Source organism: Sinocyclocheilus grahami, unplaced genomic scaffold (assembly GCF_001515645.1).
Source record: "Sinocyclocheilus grahami isolate Dianchi unplaced genomic scaffold, SAMN03320097.WGS_v1.1 scaffold2033.1, whole genome shotgun sequence".
Lineage (NCBI taxonomy): Eukaryota > Metazoa > Chordata > Actinopteri > Cypriniformes > Cyprinidae > Sinocyclocheilus > Sinocyclocheilus grahami.
The window spans coordinates 38,805-46,353 of NW_015507212.1; the positions used below are offsets into that span (position 1 = coordinate 38,805).

The window sequence follows — 7,549 nt, forward strand, 5'->3', positions numbered from 1 at the left end:
TGCTGGAAAGGGCCAGAGCTCCATAAGGTGAATAATGAAAATGATTTATTGACTATGTGATCATTTGAACTAAAAGATCATTTTGATATTAATAATAGAAATGATTGCTGTGACACTACATTAAAAACTGACTGATTTCCATCTGCACAAACAGAGTTTGAGAAAAAGTCATAAACACATGGCCACTCAGCAGGACTCACACAAACACACACACACTGATCTTACTGTCTATATGAGGATTTATTACACACATTTATTCTGATGTTATTTCCCCGACAGAAGTTCAGGTGCAGTATTAATGTCATGAAGAGAAAAGAAGAGACTCTATAACATCTCACTCCCATCTAGAAATTTTTCATGTTCTGGGAATGTTTTCAGCAGCATGTTTTATTTTAGTTCCCAGAATGTTCTGCTAAAAGGTAATGTAACTTTCTCTAAAAACATTCTAAAATGTGTATTGATAACATTGCTAGAACATTATCCTCTAACATTCTAATAAAGCTTCTCATCACACTAGATGTGGACTTACATTGCTCAGAAGTCACATTTTGGTTGAAAGTGAAAACCCAACCTTTGTTTGATGTCAAGCTCCAGCTTAAATAACTCCAAAAACAGCAGTACCAGCTTCACTTATAAACCAGATTGATTTCATTTCTGACATACATTTACAAAAGGTCTTATTGAGATTAACAGAGGTTTAGATGTTGATGGTTTATTGAAAATAATAGTTTGGTTTGAAATCACCATTATTGTGATCAGTAGTTGGGCAGTTTGACTCAAACTTTTCAATGTTAGTGTTTATTTGGCTGCTGCAACTGCTTGCACATAAATGTGATCAGGTGATGTTGGCTACTTGCTGATGTTAAAGATATCATCATGTAGTGATCTGATCAACTGATTTCATCTAGAGTCTAATCTATGCTATTAATTTCATATTAGTGACTATAGTAAATGCGTTTCAGCAGCATAAAATCCAGCAGTTTTAATCAGATAATCTGTATTTCTGTCTGTACTTTTTAAATCACATTGTTCACGAATCACTTTGAATTACTGAATGCTTAGACACACACAGACATCAAGAATCAGTGTATGAATCTCAACAATGGTGACATGCTTCATGCTGCAATGCATTCTAGGAGCCATGGATGAGTTTTGCATGATGCACCCAGAATACATTGCAGCATGAAGCATGTCATCATTGATTGAGATTCATACACTGATTCTTGATGTTTTTATGACAAACAAGTTTTTTTTTTTTTTAATCCTTGAAACGATCTGATTAAAATTTTGCTGGGTCTCAGTCTCTTGAACCATTGAGTTGCTATAATAAATAATGTGCAACTAATACCATAGATTAGACTGTATGGAATCAGATCATCAGACTGCTACGTGATATCTTATTCATCAACAAGCAACCAGCATCATCTAATCACGTGTTCTCTTACTGTTTTTGCCATAACAAACATAGCTACAGGAGCTAGAGAAAAGCATTGAAAAGTCAAGTGTCAAATAGCCCAACTAAACCTAACCCTGATCACAATAATGGTGACGAACCAAACTATTGCTTTTAAACATGCATCTAACATCTAAACCTCTGTTAATCTCAATAAGACCTTTTGTAAATGTATGACAGAAATAAAGTCAATCTGGTTTATAATAAGTGAAGTTGGAAATACTGTTTTTGGAGTTATTTAATGAAGTTGGCAAAGGCTGGGTTTTTACTTTCAACCAAAATTTGACATCTGAGCAACATTTGAGTCCACACCCAATGTCCAAAGTTTCCCGCTTAAATCTTAATTAGAATGTTAGGGGATAATGTTCTAATAATGTTATCAATAAACATTTTTAGAATGTTTTTAGAGAATGTTATCCTACCTTTTTGCAGAACATTCTGGGAACTAAAATAAAACTTGCTGCTGAAAACCGCCCAGAACATATAATGTTTTCGAAACATACTTAGAACAATAACATTCCTAGCTGGGCTGTTACTGATTTATCATGCAGCTCAAAGCATTATGGGTGGAATCTCTAGACAGTGTATTCTGATTCATCAACAAAGTTTCACTGATGATTGATAATTAACCCAAAACCCAGGATAGAGCGGCTGAGTGAATGTGGTCTGGACTGTGTGGATGAGGCTCATTGTGTCAGAGATGCTGTAGAAGGACAGAGTTCCTGCACTGTGATCCACAAACACTCCTATTCTACTGCTGATGGGCTCTACAGAGAGGTTAGTCTGCATGTAATTGTGTATGAATAAGTAATTAGAGGGAGTGCAGTACAAACTCCAGGAATGATCATTACATCCAAACCGACTCTCATCACCCCGTCCCTTCCTGCTGATGCTCTTATATGACACTGATATACGCACACCATCATTCCCACTCCACTCCAGCTCCCAGTAACAGCGTCCACACACACTCTCTCTACACAACACCTGAGACACATCAAATCTGTCTGGATGATCAGGATACGTCTGGACTATACCAGTGAAAGTAATCTCTCTGTTTCTCTCAGACAGACAGAGGTTTTTATTCACTGTGTTCGGATCCAGAGTGAGCTGATGGGAATCTGATGGAGATAAAACACATCAGAATCAGGAATTATGAATCTGTTTGATCGTTTCATGTAGCTGAACTCTTCAGGTTCAGTGTATCATCAGTGTCTCAGTACAGACGACCAGATATCTGTGCAAATCATTATTTACATCATCAATCATAAAACTCTTCTTTCACCTTCTACAGGAGGAACACGAACTCAGTGAGTTTTTCTGCTTGTTTTCTTACTGACTTACATCGTAGGAAGTCGTTCCTGGTCCTGGGAACAATGTTGGTGAATGTGACTGTGGAAATCAACAGACATGAACAGTGTGATTCTCATGATCTTGCATCCATTCCTAAGACATTTCTAATATGATGTTCTCCATGATATGAGATGATGATGGACTGGTTTCTGAGAGCAGATGAATCTGCAGGACTTTACCTCTGTCTGATATCTTCTTGAGCTCCTCTTTGCAGAAATCCTCCAGTTTGTCTCTCAGTTGACGGACAGATTCTCTCAGGTCATCAAAAGAGAAGAGAGAACTGAAGGGATTGACATTTCCATCCGTAGATTCAGGAGGTGCTGAGAGAGACTGGAAACTCTGCAGAAAACAGAAATCAAAACTGTAACATGAGCAGGGACAAGACAAAGGGAGAACCAAGCACAGTTTAATTGACAAAAGCACATGCACAGATAATCCAAACCTGAAACAAGGAGTAAATCCACATAAAGGCACCAGAAACAAGAACACACATGCAGGAATAATGACCAACAAAAGACAACTGAAACACAGGGGTAGAGACCTGCACGGGATGGATTTTTCAGTCGCGCTTCTGCAGGATTCTGTTCCACACCCGCCCGCCCCCACAGAAATATGTTATCCTGTCCTGCTCCCACCCACAACATTGATGTTTTGTCCCGTTCCTGCCCCCAAAAGCCCGCACAAAAGTAGCCTATATAGATTTTTTTCTATAACATCCAGGACTTATTTTATGCGGTAAGCTTTTATTATAAGCACACTTGCTGCGCATCTAATGTTACATTTGAAATAACAAACTTGAGCCCGCAAAAAACGCGACATGTGAATGCCCCCTTAGGCTGCTCTTACAAGACCATGCATGGATCAAATACTGATACAAATGCATTTTCTTTCTCAATTGTTTACATTTACTTAAGACAAAACTAACTGTGTTTATGAGGATACTCACCAAGACGGCCATTTTGACGTCATTTTGTGTGTATTTGGCCGCTTAAGTGCAACAACCTTTGAAAAATAACTAAACTTGGTAGCCTACTTGGCGGCTTTATACGCGTGAGCTTTGGACGTGACTGAGCGCACAGAAAACCACCTCTGGAGCACGCGAGTATCGAATAGCTTAAAAAGACTTAATAAATGATAATGATAAATTTTTGTGACAATACAACAGTGACCTGATTAGGCAAGTGACAATTCTGTCAACTGTCCCGAAATGTGAGCGAAGGTCTCATATCGCAGCGTTCAGCAGCTCGTTGTTGTGCAGACGAGATCCGCTGATGTGATGCCACTTTGAGACAGTGAAAGAGAGAAGACGCAATACAGCTGAATTTCTCACGCTGTTTTCAAATGACTGATTTTCATCTGATTGTGTGGATTTATTTACTCATCTAATCTATATGTTATGTTGAATAAATGTTTGCAGGAATTTCCCTCATTGTAAACTCGAAAGCTGCGGGAATGAGTAAAACTATGTGATATACACACAATCCCCCACCGAAATTCAGGAACTGATTAAACAATCATATTATACCGAGATCTGTGAAGTAAATTTCCATGACTTTTCCAAAACTTTTCCAGACCTGGAAACTGCTGTTTTAAATTTTCATGACTTTTCCAGGATTTCATGACCGTACAATCTGTAAGGATAAAAGAAACTAGAATACTTTGATCTCCTGAGAGGCAAACAATGCACTGGCATCTTCAGGACACCCCACAGAGGGGTGGTGCGGGAAACACCTCTCTCTCCTGAGAGGCAAACAATGCACTGGCATCTTCAGGACACCCCACAGAGGGGTGGTGCGGGAAACACCTCTCTCACATATGCATCTGTGATCCCTGAAGGATCTGATGCACGCTGTTAATCACTTAAGTAGGTCCACCATTGTGATTGCACGAATGCTCCGTTAGCACTCCCTCCTTTAATCACATGCCTGATAGGTCACCCCACTTTGTTCCGGGACCTCACAATTTACAAATTAGGCACAGAGTACATCCATGAAATTTACATGAAATAGTAAGTTCTGTAACATCCCATATGTTCCACAACATTCCAGCTTAAAAGCTCCCGATAAAGTATTTGTTATTTAAGCATCAACTTTCACAAACCAGTGTTATTTTTAACAGAAAAGCATAAGGGCTGCTGCATGCATGGTTTGGCATAGCAGAATGCAAGCAAAGAGCTCTCCCCTTATAATCACTAAGGCCCAGAAAGATTTTTCGGGACCACACTTCAAATGGGGGCATATGAGAGTTCATAGGGGAGAAGCGACTAGTCAACAGAAGAGACGGACGGCTGCGCGTGAGTGTTTTGCGTAATACTTTATAGATCTGCAGTTTGAATTATTACTTACTGCTAGGAAGGAATATTTCGTTTTCTGCCTATTTCTACTTTGTATTTTCGTTGGCGTTTGTACTTTTGATTGCACTTACTGGTAATTATAATAATTTCCCTCGGCTAAGATGGAGCCTGTGTTATTTGCATTGCTCACTTCCTGCATTTAAGTGCGAACTGTAGTTTCGATTTGAGCAATTGCCCTGCTATAGGCTATTGGCTGTGCTAATTAGAAGGCGGCCACAGCGACTGTAGAGTATTAAAACTGCTTGGTCACTGTCATAACTTGGGAGAAGCGATTAGTCAACAGAAGAGACGGATGGCTGCGCGTGAGTGTTTTGCGTAATACTTGTTTATAGATCTGCTGTTTGAATTATTACTTGCTGCTAGGAAGGAATATTTAGTTTTCTGTCTATTTCTACTTTGTATTTTCATTGGAGTTTGAATTTTTGATTGCACTTATTGGTAATTATAATAATTGCCCTCGGCTAAGAAGGAGCCTGTGTTATTTGCATTACTCCCTTCCTGCATTTAAGTGCGAACTGTAGTTTCGATTTGAGCAATTGCCCTGCTATAGGCTATTGCCTGTGCTAATTAGAAGGTGGCCACAGTGACTGTAGAGTATTTAAACTGCTTGGTCACTGTCATAACTTAGGACAACTGTCATAACTGTACAAAAACAACGATTTTCTCCTCTCGTTGCTGGAAAATATAATGTAGCAATTCAGTATTGAAACTATTTTATTAATAAAAGACGCGGGGCTGAATCCAGTAGCAAATGCCGTTTATAGAAAAAACAGAGGAAAAGAATCCTCAGAATCACCTACCCTCAGAATTGCGGTTCGATGATGGTAGAGCAGGCCTTGGCAGCAAGGAGACTGTAACGAGCTGATCGCTCAGATGGGAACGTCCAGGATAATCCAAAGAGAGAAGCAGAGAAACTCCAAACAGGAACAAAACAACATCACGGGAAACTGGAGAATCAGCTGGACGGAACAAAACAACAGCAGGTAAGCACACCAACGATCTGACAAAAGACAAGAGATCTTGCCTAAGAAGAAACAAGGTGCGCCTCATCCCCGGATGACAAACCACCTTGGAGCAATGACCCTATCAGATTAACGTCGGACAGTAAACTCTTAGGCACGAATAAACGACTAGGTGGGCAATCGGACGGAGGCGTTACCCCTTGTAAGGCAGAGTGGACCTTTGACTTGATCTCCCAAATTACCATAGAAGCAACAAGTTTCTCAGGCAAAATTAACTCAGGAGAAGACGGAGACTTGGAATGATCAAAAACGCGAGACAAGGCATCGGGTTTGATTATTTTAGAACCCGGACGGTAAAAGATGGAAAAATCAAAACGACCGAGAAAAAAAGAGCCCGGCTGGGGTTTAAATGTTTGGTGGACCTGATGTACTGGTTTTGTGATCAGTCCAGACGATGAAAGGCCTGAGCCTTCCAACCAATTGCGCCACTCCTCCAACGCAAGCTTGACAGCCAACAACTCTCTATTACCAATGTCATAAATTCGCTGAGCCGGGGATAAACGATGAGAAAAAAACGTGCACGGATGGATCTTGTCCTCGGAAGGGAAAGAACACTTTCTGGGACTTTCTGGGAAAGAACAGCACCCACCCCCACCTTTGACATGTCGACCTCCACCACAAACTGACGGGAGGGATCAGGGGCAATAACAATGGGAGCTGAAACAAAGCGGCTCTTGAGATTGGAAAAAGCAGCATCGGCTGCTTTAGACCACCTGAACGTCATCTTGTTGGAAGTCAAGGCAGTCAGAGGGGCAGCTAGCTGGCTGTAATTGCGAATAAAACGGCGGTAAAAATGACAAAGCCCAGAAATCTCTGCAGAGCCTTGCAGGAATCTGGGGTTGGCAATCCACCACAGCATTAGTCTTTTCGGGATCTATGCACACTCCCTCAGACGACACAATGTATCCTGTAAAGGGGACAGACTGCATGAAAAATGCATTTCTCTGCCTTGACAAAAAACCCACTCTCTAGCAGCTTCTAAAGCAGTCCCCTGACATGCTGAACATGTTCCTGGAGAGAAGGAGAAAATATCAATATGCCATCCAGGTAGACATAAGTGAACTGGTCAACCATATCTCTCAGCACATCATTGACGAGTGCCTGGAAGACTGCGGGGGTGTTGGATAGCTCAAACAGCATAACCTGATATTCAAAGTGCGCCCTGAGGGTGTTGAAAGCAGTCTTCCACTTATCTCCCTCTCTGATGTGGACCAAATGATAGACGTTGCGAAGGTCAAACTTTGTAAAAAAGGTAGCCCCCTGCAACCACTCGAAGGCAGAAAACATAAACGGTAAAAGATAAGTATTGTTAACCGTGATGTTTTTCAGACCCCGATAGTCGATACAAGGGCACAGGGAACCGTTTTCTTC

General features: G+C 40.8%; 1 long non-coding RNA gene across 1 annotated transcript; it reads right to left on the minus strand.

Annotated features, from left to right (window-relative positions):
* Window positions 1-2,495: 2,495 nt before the first annotated feature.
* LOC107573781 (uncharacterized) lies at window positions 2,496-3,062 on the minus strand. Its single transcript, XR_001607567.1, has 3 exons — window positions 2,983-3,062; window positions 2,795-2,842; window positions 2,496-2,571 (listed from the first exon to the last, which is right to left on the minus strand). It is a non-coding gene; the product is annotated as an uncharacterized lncRNA (long non-coding RNA).
* Between the last annotated feature and the right edge of the window lie 4,487 nt (window positions 3,063-7,549).